The sequence below is a fragment of the Danaus plexippus genome (assembly GCF_018135715.1).
Source record: "Danaus plexippus chromosome 9 unlocalized genomic scaffold, MEX_DaPlex mxdp_24, whole genome shotgun sequence".
In the NCBI taxonomy this organism is placed as follows: domain Eukaryota; kingdom Metazoa; phylum Arthropoda; class Insecta; order Lepidoptera; family Nymphalidae; genus Danaus; species Danaus plexippus.
In genome coordinates, this window is record NW_026869847.1 from 3,872,966 (window position 1) to 3,899,774 (window position 26,809).

The following is a 26,809-nucleotide window of genomic DNA, read 5'->3' on the forward strand; positions in this document are numbered from 1 at the left end:
GAGATGCCAAAAGCAATATAGGACAATGTAACAAGTAAGTATTGTAATAAAGTAATAAAATTTAGAGATCGCAGACGGACGTCCATTAAACCAGAATGATATCTTAGACGATGATTGAGATGACCCACTTTCTGGTCAGTATAAACTTCTGGTAAATAATCTTATTTTTAACATTCAACACTTTCAACATTACATATTTATATGTAGTATACATTATATGTGACATGTATAAAGCGAAATGTCGATCAAAATTAAATGTGGTAGCCAAACAGCACGCTGTTTGATATGAATTTCATTAAATATGTATTAAAGAATAAATTATATACATTAACTCCAGTCGTATTGAGTATCCTTATTAATTATGCGTGCTGGCTGCCGTTCGTCAATTTATACCTGTTATACAAAGCCTTATAAACCTTAAAGAATGTACACGCATTTAATTCACAATTGTGATTCTTACTTTATAATAAGAATTTTAATTAAGCCTCATTACGAAGCAAAATGCTGCAACGAGTGGAAATTGATTTCAAACTCTTATTAAACAATTGTTGGTAGTTCAGGGAGCTTAGCTTTAAAACTGAGCTTGAGTTTTTCAGTTAACACAAAAAAAAAACTCAACGTGCTGCAATTTGTAAGCCCTTTGTGGAAGCTGAGGCTTTGCAATAAAGGTTTTGGTTAGCGCTTACTTTATAATAATGAATTATGCCTCAAAACCGCAATTCCTTGAGCTGCTAACACGGCAAGACTTTTTATAGATACATTAACAATCGTAAAACGTATGACACAATACTTTTAGTCAGTTGAAATCGTAAATGTAGGGGGGAGGGGGTCACGGTCGTCGGTTCATTGACCCTGGTAGGCAACGTGCCTGGAAGCTAGCGCCGCGACGCCGTCTATGAAAATATAGCCTAGACTAAACCACACAAATAAACTATTCTCATTATGAATACCACTTTCATAAATATATATAAAAGTATATCGGATAGCGTACATCAATGACAATGTAAAATAACAAAAAAGCAAAATTAATTTATTAATGCCATTGTGAAAATAAATACAGACACCCGTACGTTGAATACCGCTCACTGTATAACAACTTCATTAATTTGCATTAACACATTGCCAAACCTGTCTATAAGATCGCGTCACAAAAACATTGGCAACTTAATCGTTTCTCTTAATGGTTCGTATTGTAACGCCATTACAATTCTGTTTCAATATCTCTGTATGTAATATTTTGTTTGAATTTAAAGTAAATTTCGGATTAAAGTATCGTATGAAATAGAACGTCTCAGATGTGTGACGTCATTTTTTAAACAAAGCGTATGAAGGCTTTTAATTCATGATTTATTTCTTCACTCACATAATATTATGCCAATAACTAGCACTTTATTATACTCACTATGTTTACAGTACGCCAGCGGCGATTTACAAGTAGATTTATAGTGAAACATACGTTTTGTAGGAGGTAATATTAGTATGAGTAATTTATTGAGCGCGTAATTTATGATATATGTACTAGCTTTTAAACTTGGCTCCGTTTTAACCAATTTTCAATGAAATTAAAGGTAGATATTAATGCCTACAACTCTCACTGCTACAGACATAATAGAATTTTTCGCGTTGTTACCAAGCAAGGTACGTTATATGATATCTAAATTTTACATTTAAAAATGGTTTTTATAAAGGAAGCGAAGTATTACAGTAGAAAAAAAATGTTTCCAAAGCATAATGGTCGTGCTGGTTAGATCAATCAAAATTTTGTTGGTTTTACAGTGTACTAACGATCGCTATCAAGACGTTCGCATTATTTTTTTTATCTAACTTTTACAGAACTCACAAAACATCACTGCGATATTTCAACACGGTCTTACAAATTATACGCTCTAACATAAAAAAAACAAACTTATATGCTATATCGTAAGACGTTACCACATTTAAAAATCATTGGCTTTTTAAAGAAACCATAATTTATCTAAAAAAAAAACTATTCGTATCCGGCGCATATAGACGCGAGACGCATTAAAATCTATTTTTAATCTGTCATAATCTTTCTTTATAATATAGTCAGAGACGTGTCAACACTGCGGGGCCGCGACGTCCGAAATAGTCTGTCGCCTCGAAATATTAATAAATAGATCTATTTACAAACGCTTGTACAACATACTATTTTCTAGTATAATTTATATCCCGAATTTAACACCCACTAACTTTGGCTGGAAACTCTTCGTGAACATTGAACATGTCAAGTTCGTTTAGACGTATGACATTATTTAAATGTATGAATTTGGAATACGCAGCTGAGGTCCGCTTTGCTATAGATTGAGAAAATACATCAAGTATTATAGCTTTATTTCTTTACAATCATGTAATTGAGTGCACGAATTCAGTTTCTTTAGCTGAAAGGTTGAATAATTTATAAACTACACTGAAATAAGACTTCAAAAGAGCGAGCTAACGTTAAGCAAGTCTGAAAAACACATCACTGACCTATTTCATTTAACACAAAAACCTCTCACTAATTACAAGAATTCTCTTCAACTTAATTTTTCTCAAAGCATACTATACAACTAGCACTTATACTTTCAGATGCTTGGAGAAAGGAAATTAGAAAATGACAATCGTGATGGAAATTTAAATAAAAATTTAGTCCTATCGAAGCCCAGAACCGTCAATATACTTTTGAAAAGTAATATCTACTTTTTCTAGTTTTTATAGATTACATAATCACCAATAATTTCGCGTTTTGCACTCGTACTAAAGCCACTACAAATCTCTACTTCAAGAAAATCATGTTAAAGCTGTTCCGAAAGCTATAACTATATCGTTACTCGACTCGGCTTTCAAGTAATAAAATAACCATATGACGATACTATTTGGATTAGCAATATTTACGGTAATTAGCGAAGAATCCGACCGTTTTATGGTTATTGTTCTTCTTTATAGCTATTTTTTTCTAATCAATGGCAGATCGTTAAACGAACTGGTTGAGCAGACTATAATGCTTTATGCACGGTTTTTTCAAAACAATATACTCATTTTCTGTAACGAAAATCAAACAATTTTGTTACAACATTGTCCATGTCCATGGTAAGAAGATCTTTGATAGTTTTGGGGTTAATGAACAATAGATATTCAAATATAATGCATAGGTGCAGTTGGAAGACGTAAGCAGAACAAATTAATATAAAAGTAAAAATGTAAATGCTCTCAAAATTGTCATTGACATTATATAGACAATGTAACATTAACATACAGCTGCACTGCAGCAATTAAATAAAGAAAAAACTTTAAATACAAGATCTCTATTAATTATCCTCTACAAGTATTGAATCGTTTATGAATTATGATCTACATTACGAACATCCCTCCTGAGTCCAGATCCTCGGCCTCGTTCCAGGGTCTAATTAAAAATGACAGACTGACTTTCCGGGCATTGTTATATTCTGTGTTATTTACAAGCTACTAAGATTGTACTAAAAGAAGGCATCGGTGTTGCTTTGACTCATAACTCTGATAATATTCATCTTTCAACACTTATTAAACGAAGCTGTTGGTGTAAACAAGGTTTAATTTCGTAATACTCAACATATTTTCCAAACACTACCATATGTAAAGGCACTTACAACTACCCACTATATCAATTAATATAGCTTTATAAACACTGATCAGTATTAAAAGGTAAGCTTACCCGTTTACTAACTAACACGTAACATATACAATTTAATTAAGCAAGTGTATACTTTATGCAAACAATATTTATAGTCCGTGCAAGCAATAAGAATTATAATGACTTTCACAATATTTGACAATAAATTATATATACAACCTGTCTTATAACATTTATAATTTATGTCGCTTAATTTAGTCCCTACATATCCTAAGTAAAGTCTCCATATTGCTGGTATTACGATCAATCACACGCTCACAATCCAGTCGTAATTTTTTTACACAGAAGGAAATTTATGCAGACTCGATCATTTCATATAATCGATATCCGGTATTCATATTTTATAGTATTTTTTATTTCTAATGAGGCAAACTAGTGTATTAAAATTGTTTACCCATTGCCCTTAGACATTTGTATCCTGTTTGACTCTATCACAGATAAGTTATCGGGACTGGAGATTAGAATTAAAGAAATTATAGGACTACAAAAAACAACAATAAAAAAAAAAATGCAATGTAAAATGAATACATATTCACAGCTTAAATTAATATTACTGTCATAATGGTAACTTAAGCCCGCTAAACTAACGGGCGACGTTTTACAAATGTCATAAAGATGTCGCCGGTCTTTGAGCTGCCTTTGTCTTAATCCGTTCCTAAATTCCATATCACATATTCCACAACACTTAACTCAACGAAACTTCAACATTTCAATGTGTTATTTGATCTCCCACCGGTTTATTGGTATATAATGAATATGATAATGTATTCAAAACGTATTTATTCAATGACATTACCATTTGCACATAAAGACAGCTAACATTATGTCGCTTATTACAGTAAATGTGAATGTCGAAAAGCCCTAATTTCGCTGACTTGAATGTCAAAGGCTCGCAAGTCAGCTTTGACTCTTTCCAGAGTTCACTTTAGTTTAACTCCTCCGCTTTATGCTTTCTTAGTTTTGAGTTGTTCATAATCCATTTTTAATTACACTTTATACTTTTGTTATAAACGATGAAAAAAATTTTTTTTTCCATTTTTAAAATTAATTTGATTAGAAATTACTGATTGAAAAAATATATATGTTACATAATTGTGATAGAAAATATTTCTACCATGTGAAAGTTCTAGAGGTTTATGTTACGTAAGTTGGTGCAATTTGTAGATCTTTTGGTTCATTTCACGCTCAAATTTCTAACGGATATTTCACAGATAAATATTAGGATGGAGGCAATATCTTCCACTCCGTCGCTGCCCTACTTCGGTTATGTTTGGTCTCTAGATTTCCAATGGATTTTCGAAATAACTACAAATAATAAATATATCATCTAAAGTCAAGTTCTTCTTGATCAAGTCATCATAACTACAAAATATGAATACTACGAGACATTTTTACGATATCGTTTCAATTGATTAAACAGAAAACAGTGAAGTACATTATTTTATACTGGATACCTTAGAATGATTATGATGGATTACTCAGACTTTATAGCAAAATAAACATTTCGATGTTTTTTTTCTTTATAATTTAGTAAAATTAATTCGTAGACTAAACGTAGATAATGTTTAGTTGAAGAAAAACCGGGAATAGGCTATATTTACCGAAGAAATTGTAATGGAAGATGCATGCTTATTGAAATTTTCTCCTTTTTAAGAACTTATATAAAAATAATATTTAACTGCCAGTATATATTAAATAGAATACTAGCAGTTTAGTTAAAACTTTCTTATAGTCTTTGATTTATATAGAGCATTGTTGTGTTACATTTTTTATTTGCCCTCAAAATCGAACATCGAAACCCTAAAAAAATTTACAAAAATTAATACCCAATGGCTCCATGTGTCTTTAATGTATTATCAAATAAAAATTCCAAACTCCTTCCAGATTTAAGTAATATATATTAATTACGCATACAAAATAAAATGTCATTTAATGATAATTTTTCTCTTTCATAATTTAAGGCTAAATATACTTCATGTTTCTAGGTCAAATCATTACTACACGTGATAATTGTTATCGTTAGGATACCGGTACTATATAAGGTATTGTTAAATAAGAAATACTTATTTACCTACCTAAGTGTTTCCAAATATAGTTATTTTTATAAAAAGAGCGGAAAAATAAGTCACTTTTAGTAGAATCCATAATTTTTCGTTCAACTCGTTTCTAAAACGCAAGATTCTCACCAATATTTATCACAAATATGTTTTATTTAAAGAATATTAAAAAAAACAAGCAGTTTTATTTGAGTTATATATATTATTAAAGACCACGTAAAATATAACAATTACTATTAACATAATTAAATATAGGTTCAATCTTTCCCAATGCTTTTATATGTACAAAACGAAGCTTTTGGATATGTCCAGCTTTTATAAAAAATAACTTATTTTTCTGTTTTAATAAATTCTATGAGGTTATTTTATTAGTAAAACTACTATTGGTACTTTATTTAGCCTCTTGGTATTTCCTCAATCAGTCGGCAAAACTTTTAAATTTTATTGAATATTAAGTAGGTATATACAATCAACCATAACTACGAGATATTGAATATCTACTAAAATATTACCGACCTTCAATATTAAATTTTTATTAAAACTTTATATTATATAAGAGGAAAATGGAATATTTAATAGGTGTCTGATGTAATTACAAATGTATATGTAATGGGAACACAAATTAGATGGCGAGCCCTAAAAATAAGATTGAGATATTTAAGTTGCTGTGTTCGATTAATATCTGTAAGAGCGTTGTTAGTTTTGCTGGAGATAGAATTAATAAAAGTAGGACATTTTTCAGAGGATTTAGCAATCACAGAATGGAAAGCAAGAAATGTACAAAATACATTAGACCTAAATCGCGAAAGTAGCTTTTGTCGTATTATAAAATAAAGTTCTGGACTGTTTCTACAGCTTGCTAGAGAGCTTCTGAAAAATTTAAAGCGATCGCTTCAGCATTCCGAGCCTAGATAAGTCGTAAGCCTTTATCTCATATGAAATGAATGGAAAGGGTTCGGAATTATTCTTTTTGATGATGGTTGGCAAAAAGTAGTAGGTGCATTATTGACTGAAAATTGAAAAAAAATATTGAGGAGATGAACCACAAAATAACCGAAGTAGTACGGCAGGGATAGTAGGATCCTGGACAAAAAAGGATAGTAGGATCCTGAATAAAAAAGTGAAATCAGTGAAATTGTGAAAGGAAAGAGCAGGCTGAGAATTATAATATACTATTAGGTAATACTAAGGTTAATATTTTCAAAAGTTATTCCTTTAAGAGAAAATACATAAAATATTTAAAAAATCTCATCTATATAATGGAGGAAGAATCACAAAATTGTTGAGAACGATTTTTTTAATATCCCTTTTAAATTTAAAGGTACCAATTGTATTACTTTCTCATATGTAGTTTAAAATTGTAAATAAACATTTATAGTTTCTACACATATATATATATATATACCTTTTCCCCTCAAAAGCTTTCTTTATAATTATATTATTACACAAAATTTTAAGGCATAATTCAAATTGAAAACACAAAACGATTAAAACACAATTATTTAGTAATATATTTGAGAAACAAATATATTACTAAATAACAATACTCCTGCAGTTTGTCTTCTATAATATTCTCTTTATACGATCAAATCAATAAAAACTTATGACTGAACAACATGGAAAGTGACCGTATTTAGTTTGACGATACACTCTCACTAACTACTAAGAATACAGATTTTTTTTTTTTTTTTTTTTTGATGACGCAGGGAAACTCTTTTTACGAGCCGTCTAACCGGCCTTGGTGGGGCCGGATAGGATGTGTGAGACTCGGCCTGGGCAGGCCCCTACTCACTAAAACCACTGCGAAAGCCATCGGCCGCTATGTTGGTGCACCCCGGATCTGTCAGCAACAGGGCACACCAGCGACTGGCCGGTCCTGGCAAAGACCGGACTTACTCCCTCAGAGAAAGGGGGCGATCCCGGCAATTAGGATCGCCCCGACGACGCCGGGCTTTCACAGGAGCCGGGTTACCAGCCCGACCCCAGCCCGGAGTGCAGGGGCGCTATTGGAGGCGTTGCAAATATCGCCTCCGGCGCACCCCCGTCCGTCGTCTGCGGAGGGAGGGTGCATCAGCCGCATCCTCCCTTTCCCGCTCAGATGCCTCCTTCGTGGACATGACCGTCTCACAGAAGGAGGACACCGCCAGCCAGGACCTGTCACTCTCAAGCATCTTCTCCGCGATACTCGAAAGCGACAAGTCCACTCCGCCGAGAGCCGCCACAAGGTCTTGGCGCTGCGCAGCCCATCTCGGGCACACCTCGAGGGTGTGCTGGGCCGAGTCCACCGCAGCTCCGCACTCATGACAGCCACTCCCCGGCTCTCTCCTGGCCGTCCGACACAAGTAATCACCAAAGCACCCGTGCCCGGTGAAGACCTGCGTCAGACGGAAAGTGAGGGGTTTGCGTTTCCGCCTCATCCAACGCTCTAGGACCGGACGGAGCGCTGCCGTTGTACGTTTACCGTACGGCTGGCCCGCCAGGTCCTCCCCCCACTCCCGCATAAGACGTGACTCCCCCTGCCGGCGAACCGCCCGGATCTCCTCTGATGAAGGGTTCTCTCCGAGAGCCCTCCTACCCGAGACGTAGGAGAACACCTCGGCGAGAACCGACGCCACAAGATCCCAAGGCGGATCGCCGGCAAGAGCCGTCGCTGCGGCCCAGGAGACCGTACGGTACCCCCTAACCACCCTCACCGCGGGTGCCCTTTGCGCCGAGCGCAGTAGGGCCTTGACCCCGCGGCTCATCGGGCGGTCAGCCCAAACGGGAGCACCGTACGTGGCTATACTCCGACAGACCCCAGAGTATAGCCGCCTGCAAGCTGCGCTGGGTCCTCCGAGGTTCGGGAGGAATTTCCCCAGCGCACCTGCCGTCCTCATGACCTTCGGCCCCAACTCCCTGAAATGGGGCACGAAGGTCCACCCTCCGTCAAGGGTGAGCCCCAGGTATTTCATGGTCGGGCTCACCCTGACCCTCCCTCCTCCTATGAGGAGGGTGGCACCCGGCGGGGGTCCTTTCCGCCCAGTCCCGCGGAAGAGGAGGGCTTCGGTTTTGTTGATTCTGACCCGAAGCCCCAACCTCTCTATGCGGCTGATCACGAGGTCAGTTCCGACCTCGGCCAGCCGCGCCGCCTCCTTGTAGCTCCGTCCCCGGGATAAGACGAGGGTGTCATCTGCATAGCAAATGACACCCATCCCGGGGAGGAGGCGACTCCGCAGAACCCAGTCGTATCCGACATTCCACAGGACAGGTCCCAAGACCGAACCCTGTGGAACGCCGTTTTCGACTGTCCACCACTCTATGGACCCCCTCCGGTTCTCGATTGCCACCCTCCTCTGGGAGAGGTAGTCGCCTATCAGCCTCCTCAGATACAGGGGCACTCCGAAGTACTCGAGTGCCACCTGTATCGCGCTATGTGGGAGGCTGTTGAAGGCGTTGGCGATGTCCAACGACACCGCCAACACTACCTCTCCTCCGCGTTCCGCCTCTTCCGTCACCACCCTCAGGCGTTTGAGGGCATCGACGGTCGACCGGCGGGCTCGGAACCCGAACTGGGACTCTGACAGTCCCGGGCCCGAGCCTTCCTCCAGGTGCCGAACGAGACGGGTGGCCATTATCTTCTCCAGAGCCTTCCCCGCCTCGTTCAGCACAACCACCGGTCGCACCGCCGAAGCCGAGTCCGGAGGCCGGCTGCCTTTTGGGAGTAGGCAAAGCCGGCCTTCCTTCCAGGCCCTCGGGAACTGCCCGGACCTCAGACAGAGGTCGAACAGCTCCCTGAGGGCTCCCCCGAGGTGCACCAGGGAGAGAGCGAGAACTCTCCCGTGCACCCCGTCCGGACCCGGTGCGCTCTTCTTACTCTGGAGGCGAGCCAGAATCGCCTCCATTTCAGACTCCGTGACGGTGGGCGGAACGCGGTCGCCCTCTTCCAGCGTCGGCCGGGCCATTCTGGGGGGAGTGAATCCCGCAGGAGCATCGGGGAAGAGTTCCCCGACGATCCCCCTCAGAGCAGCCGGCTGGAGCACCTCCGTGATGGGGGCCGACTGGGCGCAGATTTTATTCCGCGCCCGTTTGTATGGTCGGCCCCAAGGATCTCGGTCGAGACCCTCCACCAGCTCCAGCCAGGCTGCCTCCTTGGCCCGGCAGATGGCCTGCTGCAGGATCAACTTTTTCGCCACGTAGATCCTGTACAGCCGGCCATCTCGCTCCTCGTCCTGGGGGCGGCGTCGCCTGCTCCGTGTGTATGCCCTCCTGGCCCCGTTGCAGGCGACCCGGAGGTCGGAGATGTTGTCCGACCACCAGTACACCGCTCCCCGCGGGGGGGGACGTCCTACGGGGGGCATCGCCGCTCTGCAGACGTTTTGGAGAACGTCTTCAAAGCGACTAGCCCCTTCATCCACCCCCAACTCCGCACTCTCCGGGAGGCTCCAGCGGCCGACAACGGCCGCTTCTTCAGCCAGTTCCCGGTTGAGCTTTGACAGCGCCCAACGCGGGAACCGACTTCTCTCCCGGGGCGACGAGGAATTCGACGCTGGACTCCGGCGACCGGCAGGAGAAGCAGACACTTCGAACCGTATGTAGCGGTGGTCCGAAAGCGTCTCCACTCCTGCCTCAACCCTCCATCCCTCCACTCTGCGTGCGAAGGTCGGAGTGGCGAACGAGACGTCCACCACTGAACCTCCCGACCGTCGCACGCACGTCTGGACTGTCCCCGTGTTGAGTAGGGACAGCCCGGCAGTTAGCGCCCATTCCTCCAGTTCCCTCCCTCTGGGTGTTGTGAGGGGGTTTCCCCACGCCGTGGACTTGGCGTTGAGGTCCCCCATAACAACCACCTGGAGAGGCGCTAACTGCCCTACCACCGGCCCGAGAGAGTCGAGAAATCTCTCGAAGGCCGGCAGGTCGCGGTTCGGGGAGAAATATACCCCGACTATGGCAATCTCCCCGCGAACCGCAGCCACATACCCGTGGCCCCTCGCTTTGACTGCGAGGGGGGGCACCGCGCCCGGCCGCGTGACGATCACGACGGAACCGTCCATGTCTCCCGCCCAATGAGGTTGGGCAGGGACACAGTACGGCTCCGACATGACCGCCACGTCAACGGCCCACTCCACCATGGACTGCAGGAAGAGATCCTGAGCCCCGGCGGAGTGGTTGCCGTTGGCCTGCAGGAACCTGAGATGTCCGGCCATTACTCGGACATCTCAGCTCCTGACGCCTGCCTCGAAACCCCAGCCCTTGTTGGCTGGGCCGGAAGTTTTCCACGGGTGGATGGGGGGCGGCACGAATGACCCCCCATCACATGGTCCGCCGGCTTGCTCGCGTCCGCGCACACAGCGCAGCGTGGTGACGCGGAGCACTGGGCGGACCTGTGGCCCTCCTTGCCACAGCGGTAGCACAGACCGCTGCGGTCTTTTGGGCTGGGGCACGCGGCCGCAACGTGCCCCATTCCCAAGCACTTGAAGCAGTGCTTGGGTCGTGCCTCCATGTATGAGAGCCGCACCTGGCTCCACCCCACCGATATATTACCCAACTGCAGCAGCTTTTTGGCCGCCGCAGCCGGTACCTCCAGCAGAGCAGAGCCTGTGCCGCGAGGCCCAGGTCGCACGTTGCGCACCCTGACCTGGGCCTCGGTGCAGCCCCCCTCCTGCGCGACCGCGGCCACTAGCCGGTCCGCGGTCGTCGCGTCGTTGAGGCCCGTGACTCTCAGGTCAGCGTACTTCACGGGCCTCGTAACCTCCACCTCCTGAGCCAGTGCGGACTTCAGCTTCGCGGCCAAAGCGTCTGCCTTTTCCGCACTGGTGGAGCCGGGCACCTCAATGATACGGGCCCCCGTTGCCGTAGCACGGATCTTCAGGGGCCCTATCCCCAGCTCCTTTCGGTCCACCTCTTTTTCAGCCTTGAGGAGGACCGATAAATATGATGCCCCTCGGGCCGCTGCCTCAGGCCGTAACTTGATCATTACGGCCTGGGAGCGCGGGAGCATCACCTTCTTGGGGCCCTCTCTTGGGCCCGCCTTCTTTTGCTGCGACGCCGGTTTCTTGGGTACCGGCGCCACCTCCTTTTTCTTGGGGGCTTTGCGGCGGACCACCTCCGTCCACTCCACCGCATTGGCTCCATTCCCCACTTTACCGGGTCCCTTTTCCCCGGTCCCTCTGCCTGACGTGGATGGACCGAACGCGGTCCAAGCCACCTCCTTCCCTCCCTTCGACCTCTTGCCTTTCCCTTTGGAAGGCGCAGGGAGGGAAGGGAACTCCTCGTCAGAAGTTACCACCGGAGCCGGTAAAGAGGCCGATGACTTGGCCCCCCTCTGCAGGGCCGCCTGGCGAATCGCCCTCCTAGCCGCTACGGCGACGGCCGAATGGTCACCGGCCAGGGGGGGACGGGTGACCTCTTCCCGCATGAGACGGGACTCCAGTGCGGAAAGCCGCCCATCGACCAGGTTGCCAACCAACCTGGCGATGTTGGCCTCCAGCACCTGGAGCTGGTCTTGACAGACCGGCCCGTCTGAAGCCGCCTTGGCCGCCGCCGTCCTTTCCTTCCTCATCTCCTCGAACTGGAGGCGATGGGCGCGCACCTCCTCCTTGAGGCCCGCGTTCTCTCTTTGGAGCCGACCTATATCGGCTCTGAGACGGTGGGTCTCCTCTGCCTCGGTGCGTGAGACAAGGGTGTCAAGTGCCTCCCTCAAAAAGGTCGAAGCCCTCATTATTTTGGAAGAGTACCCCCCTTTTAAGTTGGTACTCTTCCCGACGAGATCCCTAATGAGGTTGAGGCTTTTTTCGGCCTCGGCCATGATAGCCTCCGCCCCCATCGCCCCCAACTCCACAGGGACCTCCTTCCCCTTCCCCTTCGCCTTTCCTGCCCCGTCCCTCACCTTTCCAAGGCTCTTTTCCAGGTAGGAGTCGAAGGCAGCCTCCGACTCCTCCTCCTCCCTCTGCCGCAAGAATTTACGGGCTCTAGTCAAGTTTCTGCCTCGACCTCGTCTTCCCGTCAGGTCTAGCCCTCGAATCATCACGCCCCCGGTCTCGGTATCGGAGCCAGACACCTCCGAAAAGAGGCGCTTGGCTCCCAACTCCGACTCAGGACGAGACGACATCGAGTCGTCCACACCAAAACAATCATCAGTTAGAATGCCCGACTTTCCCCCCCGGGCAAACCCCCCACCATCATCCTCCTTATCATTCATCCTAGCACACACACCTCAGACAACCAAAACACACCTCAAAACAACCTAACACACAGCGAAATAGCAAGCGAAAGCGATCATACAGATAACACAACCCAATCTAATAATAAACAAACATATATATATTGAATCACATACATAGAACGTAATGTAAATATTTAACATTTGGTTTAAAATTTACATTCATAAGTCACTTCAATGTATACATTAACTTACAACGCTGACCGTTAAATAAGACGTAGGTTTCATGAAACGCGATCAGCTCGAGTAAATAATAACAGCTGCGTCGGATGTGACGATAAACTTTTTAGATCAAATAATTGAAAATCTTAAAATAAATTATTTTTCCAATTAGTGCTTGATCAGCCTTAAATTGCGGAAACACCTGTGTTATTACGATTTAATCATAATTTACTTAACCTAAAATAAAATTGCTTAAATTATCAGCAGCTGCTTTCGCCGGCTTTGATCGTAACCTTAGCAAATATATTATTACCTAATAATCATGAACAAAGGTTGATAGAGCGAGCTTAATACTTTAGCCCCATAAGTCGTTATAACTATTTGTAATAAAAATATTAGTAGAATAGAGAATCTGGTCTTTTGTCTGGAAATGAGACACTCGGGACGAACTAATGAATTCGTCGGACAAACGAATACTTCGTTAAGAAACTTTTAATTAACCTTTTATAGTCACAGTACAGTTGACGCCCGAGTGGTTCTTGGGCGCCTCTCATCTGCTACTTAGAACACATAGTATGGTCTATACTCTATAATATAGGCTATATATATTCTACGTATGCGATATAAAATACTTCCAGTATTATAGGAATTTTCAGCAAAATATTTTCGAGTTAAAGCAATTGCACATTATATAATTTTCAGTAATACATACGTTTAAATTAAAAATGTAATTTTGAATGAACAATATTAAATTTCTTAAGAACTGAATTTATTTTTAGTCTCATTAAGATAACAAGTGCTAAATGAGCCTAATTTTTTTTAAATTTATAATTCATATCTTACAACAAACATGCCAATTTATACGTAATAAGTAGGTCAGCATAATTAATTTTTATATAAACAAACAATTTAATTAAATTTTATGCATATCAGTTGAACCTCGATTAATAAAAATTAAAAAAAAATGCTCTTATACCCATTAAGTTTATACTTAAAGTCAAAGATTTGATTTTACAAGGACCCATTAAAGGTAAATACTAAATGATAAGACCTTCATATTGTGTAATTGCATCAATATTTTAATCTATAAAGTTTTCATATAAATCAAGAACTATATTTATATATCAACATTTGTTATTTATACCGTTACTTGAACAGCAACCTCCTTGTCTAGTAAATCGTATGTACACATGTCATTGTAATAAAATAAATCATTGTCACGGCAACTATAAGGTTTCTTAAACAAATTGGACTGCGTTGTAACACGGTTTGCTACAACCATAGGAGATATAAGCACATATTAAAGAAAATACACATCAAAATCTATGATTATTATCGTAAATCTATTTTTGACTGTCATCCTGATGCGACATTATACAAAGAAATATAGGAAGAAATTTCGGAAGAACAATTAGTAAGACATCCGAAACTCATTAACAACTGGTAATAAAAGTTCGTAGCCGTATTACGAAGATCGCATTCAAAATTACGACCATCAGACCCAAAAAATAACTTCAGTAGACAATGTTTACGAACAAAATACGTAATTGCGGCCACAGGAGCTGTGCATTGACTAACGACTTTTTATATTATTGCACTGCAATTAATGGTATAATAAAATAATTTGCATACAATTTCATTCACATTCCAATTTCAAATAGATATACGTACATACATCGACAGCATAGCAACGGTATTTTTTTTAAGACTTCCACATTTGGCTCACATTATTCTACGTCTTGTATGTGTTGCCATGAATACGATCGCCGCAAAGTAATCGAAACGCGCGTCGGATTGCGTCGCGTTCGGAGTTTGAAATTATTGTTTTTGGAAACCTAGAAATAGCCTTTAAAAACAAACAATACATGATTTTTTTTCATTAATGTCGGTTTGTTATGAAACAAAAGATAATTTGCTTTAAATATTATAATTTGGTTTCATTCCAAAACAAAATTATATTACATACAAAAAAAAAACAGCTAATTTTAGACTTTGGCAAATATGGATTACTAATGTACTTAAAAAAAATATTTCTGTAAGCCGTAAAACGCAAAAGTACCAAGTAGGGAAGCCTTAAGCATTTTGTTGGCTAACAAATAAACTCGTATTCGTATTTCGCTTATGAAAGCAATGGGGCCCAATTGTTTGGAAATCATGTGCTTTATTTTTAGATTCCTAATTGCCATGACATTATTAACAGGAACCATTAATCCCAATCAAAATGAACCATCACAAACAATTTCTCTTTGATTTGAATTTAATTTCACTACCTTATTTTATACCTTACCAATAAAAAAATATTTATTGTCTCAAAAGTAGTTTAGACAGCAATTATTATTAGCCGTTCTAATTAAATTAACTAAAGTAGTATAGTAATAATGTCTTACGATTAACGAAAATCGATATCCGTTAAAAGGTGCTCGATCAATCAGATAAATATACCTACTATAGTGTTTCATATATTATTCAAATATCGCTTCAAATATCACAAAAAATCTTAATCTTATTAAAATACATATTTCCTTTTCATTTTAACCCTCATTAAACTATGAGGACTGACGCTATTTTATTATTCCATTAATAAATTAATTACATTCATTGATTGTCACTGTCGGTTCGATTGGTTTGATATTTGAATATTAACGTAACGGAATACAAACAAAACTTTAAACACGTTACACGATAATAATTTCATTAAAACGCAATCCAAATTGACAAAAGATAAGGTAACGAATCACGAAATTGATATTCGACATACTGGAACAATTCACATTGTATTAAATTTTAATTTCTTTGTTCTGTATCTTCGCGAGGAAAACTGAAGAGGCTCGCTTCTTAAAACTTCAAACCTAACAAATATATTTGAGGTATAATATTCAGTAAGTGATCTAGTTGTAAGCAAACAGTATCATATTTGTGATTTTAAACCCTTAAAAGTTACGTAAAAATATGAATCTTACGTTCTTAACATACATCCATTAGAAGTTTAGTATAAAGCAGCTTTTGTTAAATATCTTGCAGTGAACGAATGCCAAAAGCTGCAAAACAGAATCGAAATTGATTTTTCGACTTTGTCGTTAGGAAATTATATATTTGAAATCACCAAGATCAAATTGTATGTATAATAAGAAATTAAGTCAAAATGTTATATTAGGTATTTATGTTAAGACTTCACGTTGATAGCTTTCTTCATGGCATTTTATACATGTATAAATTCATTTTAATATATGTATATATAAAAAGCTGCATGTTCTTACGTCATGTGTGGCAAAAGACTACTCAGTACGTGCATTGATACTTTGCGATAAAACGAAATAAATAAATGTTTCGTTTTTATTCCTTACACGTTATCGAACGATTAAAAATGTAGATAACTTTATATAAACATTTGAGTTAAGAAACACTTTCCGTCAATAAAATCGTATAATCAAAAATAACAAAAACAATATGCCAATGACCCAGTCAGTGGTCCGAAATAACATCTAAGGCAGATAACCATTTTTTTGTGTTGGCTTCTAAATAATCTGAAGATGTCAATATTCCGAGTTTATAGAACATTATATAAATCTAAAAAAATCAGGCTATAAGAGATATTATATGGTTTACGTAAGTAATTGGATATTTTAAATTTAATAGCCACAAGAAATTACAGTTTTAGCACTATAACAGAAATGTCAACATTTAAAAATATGTTGCAGGTAGAAATAACAATTTTAAAAATTTTGTAAAACCGTGCGAACGTTAAAAACTGGTTTATGCATTTAAATCGTTGGTTAAAATTGACACAGTTGAAATATTTCCAAGGACAACAAATGAGTATAGCTAGTGTTTCGTAACCGGATTTATTTGAAGGCATCATCGGGAAGGAACCGGCTTTAGTTGGTCATAAATCACACTACAAAGACACCGCTGTTCCCTCCTTGGATATATGTAAATCCTTTAAATAATCTGTTAGCACCTTACCTCCTAGAATTCTTCGAGGGCGACGTCCCTCCAACACGCCGAACGGAACGGGCGCCGCGATCCCAACATAAACACACCACAAGCATAAATCGAGATCAGTATAAGGAACTTAAAACAGTGACTACAAACAAAAAACACTACACTGCCACAGAATTTTGTCACTGAAATCCAATAAAAATAAACGTTTTTATTCAAGAATTACGTTAATCTATGCGCGCATGTCTTTATGAATTTAGAAATAAAGTCCGGAGCTTCACGGTAGCATCTCATACGGCGGCCGCTCGATGACTGGCGAGCGTTCGTTTGCGTCGGTCGGGTTACCTTGGGTTAGCAACTTACTAGTGGCAAAATATACGCGGTCCGGGGAGAGTTGCGGCGTGCAGAGGGCGGGCGTACATCCAAAGCTACCTTTCCTTAATGGTTGGATTATATCGGACATTGAAAATGAATGAATGAGTTACAGTACGTCCAGTACCTTACGGTTATCTATGCGTTGCATTATTGTTCAGGTTGAATAAAGAAACGTTCATAAAAAAATAACTTCTTGTATGGTTTTTTATATGTATGTTGTTATTACTATTGCAAAAATAAAAGGTATCTTTACGATGATTTTCCTCTTCTGAACTTTCATTGGAAAAAATAATTTGTTTGGTTAGGATGTTGAAATATTTTAATTAATCCGCCCTTTATTTTCTTAAGTAAAAGAAACAAATGTGCACGAAATTGATATTATATGGAATTGAAGAAATGATTCATGTTTAAAGACGAAAGATATGAAAGTATTTATAAAGGGCATTTTTTTTAACTGCAGTCTTAACAAATTTGAAGTTTTAATAAAGTTACGACATAGGCTATATTTTAAGTTAAGAAACCGGTGTGTTTTTACTATATATATAAAACAATTTGTTGTTATATAAAATATTAGTTATTAAATTTTTTAACTAGATTTTATCCCTGGCTCTATAGGTGAAGATATTATTTATCTAGAATAGTAGCTATAATTTGATTAATTTCCGCAATATCTTTAAAATTATATTCTATGTTATATTTTTATGGAAAATCTATAAAAAAGTTATTTATAGTGAATATGCAAGTCTATTCTTTCATGTATCCTGGGAACTTTGCAAAAACACATCCATTGCATATAATGATATAATATGTAACGTTTGTAATGTAAGTAGAACGTACATTTTTACCTAAAAAAGTTGACCAGCTGTCATAATTTAAAATTGCATAAATAATTTTAATTTCTATATGCAGTACATTTTAATCGAATTACATAAAATTATATAATATTAATGCAATAGACTGGTTTATAACGGGTTTTAAGAAATAAACTTGAGAATAACAGATATTAAAATCCGTTGATAGGAAAATGTAAGAATACACCACCGTCAATTAAATGAGACGTCTTATTTTGCACAGATAACGAGAAAAAAATGATTGGTAGAGTAACAAAGAAAAAAACTGTAATATAGAAAAATGGAAATGAAATTCCATAGAAAACCAAACGATTTAAATACAAAAATGTCTTAATCTAGTACAACATAGATTGGTCTTAATACTAATTAATGTGTTTTCCACTCCACATTTTGACAAAACGTGACGCATAAAAAAAGAATGATTCATTCATCATTCATTCACACAAAAAGTTTTTGACCAACTTTCTTTGTCCTTATCGATTAAATAAATCCAAGACGACTGATTCAATTCGCGGGTTTGCATATAATGAATTTAATGATTTTGTTTATATGTAACCAAAATTGTCTAAACAAAACGCTGTACAAATGATATCCCTTAACAATAAAGAGGTCGTCGGCCGTACTGACGTGTGTACTGTGTGTGGCTATTTGTGTACCGAATGGTAAGTGTCAAACATCAGATTAACAGAATGCAAGCTCCCTGTTTGATTTACACAGGCAATACTCGAACGTATCAGACCACTCGTTGACCTCATGATAAAAGCTTTATTCATTATTCTCATTCCTCAATCAATAAATTCAAATAATGATCAATTAAATTATCATTGACATCGCTGTTATATAAAACTTGTAATTTTTGAGCTTATTTTCTCTTATAAAATATATATATTTTCACAACTTCCCGACACAATATTAGTGCCAAAACTGAGAGATGTATGATGAGAGTATTTATTTTAGCACGAAGGTGATTGTACTATTGAGATTTTATTATTGACGTTAGAAGATCTTTGAATTAGGATTGTTTAAATATAAAATAAGGTCTAGAAAGTAACACATTCATATTATACAAAAGAAGAAAAAAATCTACTTCAGAAGTTTTGAACCTCTTTACTGATCAAAATTTACGTCACCTAGGAAAATATAAGATAACAGAGACCACGATGAGTAAGTAAACGTTGTCTAAACTTACTCTGTAATATTTTCTAAAGAGATTTCAGTAAATTGTATTAGTTCTATAATGGATTCAGATTAAAAGTACCCTTAAAGTTAATTGGAGATAGCTGCAATCATCTTTAAGCAAACGGACTGTAGAGATTCTTAAATTACATTTATTGTCATATTTCAAGTCGCTACCTCACTTGACCTTAACAGGTCTGATCCCCGGCTAGATCAGATTGCAATTGAGATCCTTGAAGCAGATGATTCAAGTGAAATTAATTTAATTCTAAACATAAGCAACTAAAAAATAAGTGGTGTATTCGTGCAATTATGTTTTTAACATTACAACAATATTGATCTTATATTCGAATAAAAATTAAATAAGAAAGTAGAGAATGATAAATTCATGGACACAAGCAGGATTCGAAAGTTAAACCAGCGTAGTTCCAATTCTTTACCAATTAAGCTATCGTGGTACGAATTTAATTTTTTTATTTAACTGGTTAATGACAATGAATACGAATATTTAAGGTAGAGCCTCAATCAAAGCACACGATCGTGAAGAAGTTTTTAAAAATAAAACAAATAATTTATTTTTCTTTATTCGTCATTTTCATGACTATATTATTATTTGTTTAATTTTATTTTTCGGCTCGTAAGTCGTACATTTGTTCCTAATAACGGCCAATTCGGTTTTATTTAATTTTTGCCCTTATTAAATAAATACAACTGCATGATTCAGATACAAATTTGGGCGTACATTTACATAAGTACTATGACTTAACTGGAGATGCTATTCTTGTTTAATGTTCAGGGTGTATGAACTTAAAATTATGTAGTGGTCAGACAAATACACTGTTAGGTCTAATGCTAAAAGAAAATAAATTCACCATATAAAACGAATATTTTTTATGGATTTACTACGCGTTTATAATTATTTTTAAATACATACTCCCGACGTTTCGGTTACTTTGCAGCAACCGTGATCACGAACAAAAAAGATGAGATCTCATCCGAAAAATATTACTTTATTTCAATGATTACTCGAGAATATCTTAAATATCGTCATATTCAACAAAGTTTTGTTTTATACGTCATATTTATTTACCTTGAAAATTGTGCCTCGTCTCAGTGGACCGTGGAACTGTAATTCTTTTCTTCGTTCAGCCATTTTCATTCCTTTATATGCTCGTATTTTTCTAGGTTTACCTAAAAAAGTAGTAAAATACAAAAAAATAATAATTTCTAGTCTAGTTTTATATACCCTTTATTTTATGTCCAGTAACTAGTTCAAATTTAATCTACGTTAAATATGAGATAGTTAAGTGATTGGGCACGTACGACTTACGTGTCGATGCATCTTTAAGTAAATACCACAAATGTAATAGTAATTTTTTTTTTTCAAGACGTCGCTTGCAGTTTCGAAACGAATGCGCCGCTATATCCGTCGCATCGGCCCTGCATTTTGATTACCATCATTACCTCCAAACAATTGTGCTCATAGAGCTAACAACCTATATATTGCATAACAAAAGGAGTCATTATAATAAAATGAAAACAAACATAGCTGCACTAGAGCCTTCTATAAAATCGTAATGTGGCTATTATTATACAAAAAACTACTATATGTACGATTGCGACGAAAGTACGTAAAACTAAATGCACGATAACATTGCATTAAATTTTAAAAACAATCCTTTTTATTTTCTAGCTCTTACTCATGTGCCTTCAGTGAAGTCACAAAGATATTTTATTATTAGTACTCGAATTTGGACATACGCCATAAAAATTCGGACGTTTATAATTATAATACCTACATATATCCTACATATTAGGCTAAATTTGATTTTTATCTGCGGAATTTCTTTGGAAATTGGAATATAATATGATTTCGATTCTGGAGCACATACATTAAACAATCTTATTGCATTCATTTTGATGCATTTTCAACTACACATAGAAGTTGGTTCTAAGAGTTGAACAATTCTAGATTGCATATCTCAATATGAGAACACGAAACAGCAAATGTCTTATGTACGTCCTCGTTGTTAAAAGGAAACATTTCAACGAGATATTATAAGGAATATCCTCGAAAGAATATCTACAAGAATACAGTTAACATAAGGCCAAAGTCGTTATTAAATAATTACCTTTTTCCTTTGCATTTAAAGAACTCTTATCACCGAACTAAACAATTCTACTAATGATTTGTTTTTTTTTTTCGTTTTAATAGTAAAATATTATTACGGTAGGCTGAGTGGACTGTTCCGGTATGCTGTCTGATGAAGTTGTATGAAGAATGAGGCTCGCGGACATGGAGAGAACTGAAGAGAGCTGCTCCGCTGGTCCTCCGCAGTCAGTAGCCCAATTAATGGGCTAGCCATATACGAATGGTGTGCTGTGGACAAATAGTTTATGCTGATATCTACCCCCCGCACAGAGGTGACTAAAAGACGGCATGCTTATTTGAACACTTCAGTAAGGCTGCTTATATGGCACTACTTAAGTACCCTTCAGCACATCTGGTTTTTTAAGGATACTTTAATGCCCACCAGCACTACTGACCGCTTTCATATAAGATGACTGACCAGGATGGTAGAGAAGTTCTGAATTTTGGGTTATTACAAAAATTTTCTCAAAAGGAAATGGAGCTAGGACTGATTAAATCAATATGGACAATTGGACATATCTTCTGCCTAATTAGGAACTCCACTGTGAAAGGCAAATGTGGCAGTAAATCAGCAGATTTGGATAAGATGCGACATTTTTTTGCATCCTATCCTTGGCGGTAGATTTGCTTCTCTCCTGAAGATCCGTTAAGATGGGAAGACGCTCTATGTGATGCGATATGTCGGGCCATGGAATATTTATTTCCTTGACCGACGTACCCATTGGTTGCAAAGATCGACAATGGTTCAGAGTCAAATATGGTCAGTCTGAAAAGTATAAATATTGGGCGTAATTATCAATGGTAGATACTCCCGCTGTTATTTTCAAAAAGAGAAATTTTAACAAAAAATGGTAAAAGGTTCTCTACCAAGTCCTGTACAATGAAGTTAAAGAAAGCTTGTTTCGATCGTCTAAATCATTATGATGCGAAACTTGCTGCTCAACCTTTTGGCACTCGAGTTTTTCGGTGCTGAGTCAAAACAGTCGAGAAAATATATAAAAATTCGATTTATTCTTTTAAAAAAAATCTAAATATTATAGTACTACTCTTAGTGAATTTAACTATACACAATTTACTAAACAAATTTATTCACTTGTGGGACAAAGGCCTACCTAAATAAATATTTTGCCAACAACCATTAACTCGCTTTACTTTCTATTGACTAAGTCAAATTGAAACATCTTATTGTACACATGAAGGTTAAAAATTAAAAGTTAGTAGTTTTGTTTGAATTTTCACTGTTTCTAATATAAAAGCCTTTTTATATTGTAACTTTACATTAAAAGAACTTGATAGACATTTTTATCGTAAAAGTTCAATCCACAAATTCAGTGCGAAGAAGTTAAAATATACATATTCAAAGAATAAGCAGGGAAAACCAACAAACATTTATAGCATAAATAAATACATGAAGAGGAACATAGGATACAATAATATGAAGGTCTCCGGTATTGTGACTCGCCTTGAATAATATATTCTGAACACATAAAACAATGACAGGGTCCCCTGGTCCGTCAGATGACAGAAGCATCACAGATAATATTCTGACATTGATACCGTGGGAGAATAACAATCAATCAATAATATTTTTTGAATGTCCTTACCGTAATGGAAACGTGTGATGGACAAGTCTTCTCTATTACGAGTCTGACACTTAGACATTTTAACTTTTTAACGATAAACTAAACTGCATACATTTTGCTTGTTATACATCCGTATGATTTTTTCTCTTCTTTTTATTCAGATCCTTATATAAAAACTTATTGTACGACACCTTTTTTTTACTTTTTTCTTTAAACATTCATAATATATCCCTATAAGTATAAAAATTTTAATTATTTTGTTTCAAATATTATTAATAGTTTGTTATTAAATACCAAATGCAAATATATTCCTATTAGATCCAGGTCACAGGATGTTCGGGAAACTCCCATATCGGCATGGTAAGTAACAAAGAGGTTTTCCTGAGGAACTAGCATGACGTTCACAAAGATTCAATATTACCCTGTACATTTTAACGTGCCTTTAAATAACGAATACCGGCCGCTGCGAATCGAACTCCGAATAAATTAAGAAAAAACACACACACAAAAAAATGTTTTAAAATTCGTCTGACCTTTTCGAAATGCCCGTTCATATTTATCTATGTTTTATAGATTCATAGCTTATTTGAAAGGGGAAATTTATTCAACATTTTTTATTCAGCAGCGAAACTACATGACGTGAATATTTTAGAAAATTTTATTTTACTCTAACTAACACAAAGCTCGCCTCCAGCTTCATCCAACTATCCGGTTATAAGATTATTTCTTTATAGAAAGTATATTTAGAAACAATATATTTCTCACCTTTCCATCGAGGGTGAGCAGTGTGAACAAACAATAGCGGTCGTCACAAAGAGCCGTGGAGTGTCGCGAATCCATTAAGTGTAATCCAAACCATGTTAAAACAATGAAACTTATATAAGATAGTGCACTGACAATGAAACATTACTTGTATCCCCTTCAATTAGTGTTTATATACAAAGATAAAGACCAGACATCTAATGCAGCCTTATTATTAAATTATTTGTATCACGTACCTTTTGTGATAATTTGAAGTTATAATTAAAATATCTGGAAGCTGTCTGTTTCAAAGCCGCTAAGTACGGCCCCGGGCTAGCAATCTCGTAGCAACAGTGCCTTAAACTGTGTCTGAAATTTAAATTAATTTCAATATCAATTTAAATATACGGAATGTGTAACTAATTATATTCTAGTCAATTCATAAGTCAAGGTTTCGGGTAAACTGAATAAAATTTCCAATATCAGTATAAATAGATTTGCGGCATTAACCAGATCATCTTATATAAGATAGGTTGGCACAAGATTTATATAATTTACAAATAATTATTTTGTTTAAATTCTCAAATTTGTTCAAGTAAATGTTACGTTATATAGAGACATTAGATAGACATTATTGTTAGAAACAAGACTTTGTTGAAATTATTATTTATTTTTCGAAATCCTTGTGATACTTATAGAGGAAATTTTATTATCTTGATGTTTTATTGACATCACCTCAGATCGTTAAACATAAAACTGTTCCAGTTTTCTCTGTAGAATTTTGAATAGAATTTTGACCTTTATAATTTCAATATTCATGAAAGGTTATGTTTCCGACAAAAGATCATGTTAACTCAACATTTGTTCCTTCTGTATGGTATGGTAATATTAAATAATTTTTCAAGCAATTCAACATTCGTTCAATATTTTAATAGTAGACGTGAGTTATCTTTCAATGAGATAATTTTTTTGATTATGCACCATAACTGAAGTTAAGTAAAAGCGGAACATAAAAATTTCATACTTATGTATTTTAATAATTTCCTCATAACCGGAGAGACATTGGCATTGTGGAAGGTCGAGCAATGGGGTGGTTATGGGGATTAGCACGCGATCTGTCAATTTTGGAGGCCGATAGTCACAGTCCAAGGCGAAAATCCGATCAGCGCCGAGGTCAGATCATACATTGCGATAGAGAAAATTTACTATGACTTACGATTATTTATAGGATATTGTTTATTTCATTACCGTCTTTGAGGCTGACGGTTTTACATACATTAAGATGTACGTTTTTTTCATAAAAGATCCTCCAAAATATAAAGTATTACAAAGTATACACTATCCATAGTCATATAATTCTTACATGATGATTATTTACTCTCTAATTCAATAAAAACTAATATTTTATTATTTTACTTACTACTTACATTTACTATGTATAAGAAAATATTGACTCAACAAGAAATATAACTAAAATTTTCATATACGTAAATGGTGCAATCCTATATCAATTTACTCATATAGCAGAAATATGTCGCCAAGAAATTTTGGGTTATACTTTCTTTTTGCACTTATTTCTCTCTTCAGACGAATAGCAGAAAAGCAACTTTGCGGTTCTTTTAACAAGTTTTAAGTCTTAAAACGTTTTTATTTTTTTTGGGTATGCCAGCTCTTTTTCCTTTTTACAGTCCTCTCCGCTCCACCTTATAGAACAGAATAGTCAGATAGTTTGAAAAATTGAGAAAACTTGAATTTTATAGTGTAAAAACTTTTAAATCACATTTTCTTAATACATAAAACAAACGTTTTTGAAAATATTTGAAGCAGTAAGTAGTAGTAGAAGTTCCAGATTTAAAAAACGAGAAAAAACCTCAGAGATCTTCTAATAACTCCATGAAAACCGATCAGAAAAGGTTTGTAAAAACTTAACAACATTGATCAGAACGGGTAATAAAAAGTTAGTTTAGGAATACTCCTTCACATTACATAATTGTCGCAAAATATAAAGGCAGCTATCATCCTTCTCATTACGTAATTGTCAGTTGGAAATTAATAAAAAGTTGAAACTTCTAAGCAAAATACAAAGAAGAGACAAGAAAGAAATAAATTGTAAGTGTCTAAAGATCAATAGAGGAAAGTTGACAGGAAGCGGTTGTGTTCTGTGTTGTTGGATGTGACTCACGCTATGAATTCACAAAAGAAAATTTTCTCTCCCGAAATAGATAACATACCATTATTCTCTAACAAAGTTACTTATGTGCAAAGTTATTTCAGTACTTCTTAGAATTTAAGTCTATTATATTTTGTTTGTTAGTTACTTTAGTCATTTCGTTGAACAATGCTTATTGTTTTCTGCTACAAAAAAGTTTAATTGGAATTATTTAATATTTATACTTAAAATATTATTCTTATCTCTAACGATCTCGATGACCCAACACAATAATTTCATAAATACTCTCACCTAATCAATAAAAAAAAACCTTGAAGAAAATATTATTCTAATTTGAATAAAAAGTTGCTAGTTATATCTTAATATATCTATGAAACATTTAAAAGGACTGGAACAATACTATGCTATCATAAAATAAATACTGAACTCAACCGAATCAATTTTGAACGCTGCTAAAATATTGTAATAAACGTATGGAAGTAAATATGTACAAAATTAAAATAACACAAGATTTTAATTTTGTACCTATTTACTTCCATGGGGCATAAAAAGGTCAAGTCCGTGGGGCAGCGGTGGTGGTACGGGGCACGAGTCACGCTCCGTCGCCCTACACAAGGCCGCTGAACATCAAAGCCTCGATGCCAGCAAATTATCCCCTCCGACGGACAACGTGAACTCTATATACAATTCCAATACAAATAGAGCTATAAAAAGTATTCTGTCTTTTAGTTCAAA

The 26,809-nt window shown here is 37.4% G+C and overlaps 1 protein-coding gene across 1 annotated transcript in view; it reads right to left on the reverse strand.

The window, feature by feature from the left end:
• Nucleotides 1-17,348, reverse strand: part of LOC116767696 (Ca(2+)/calmodulin-responsive adenylate cyclase-like) — a 61,254-nt gene extending 43,906 nt beyond the window's left edge. The window contains 1 exon segment of the mRNA XM_061527171.1: nucleotides 17,051-17,348. The gene's annotated coding sequence lies outside the window, so the exon portion shown is untranslated.
• Nucleotides 17,349-26,809: the final 9,461 nt, after the last annotated feature.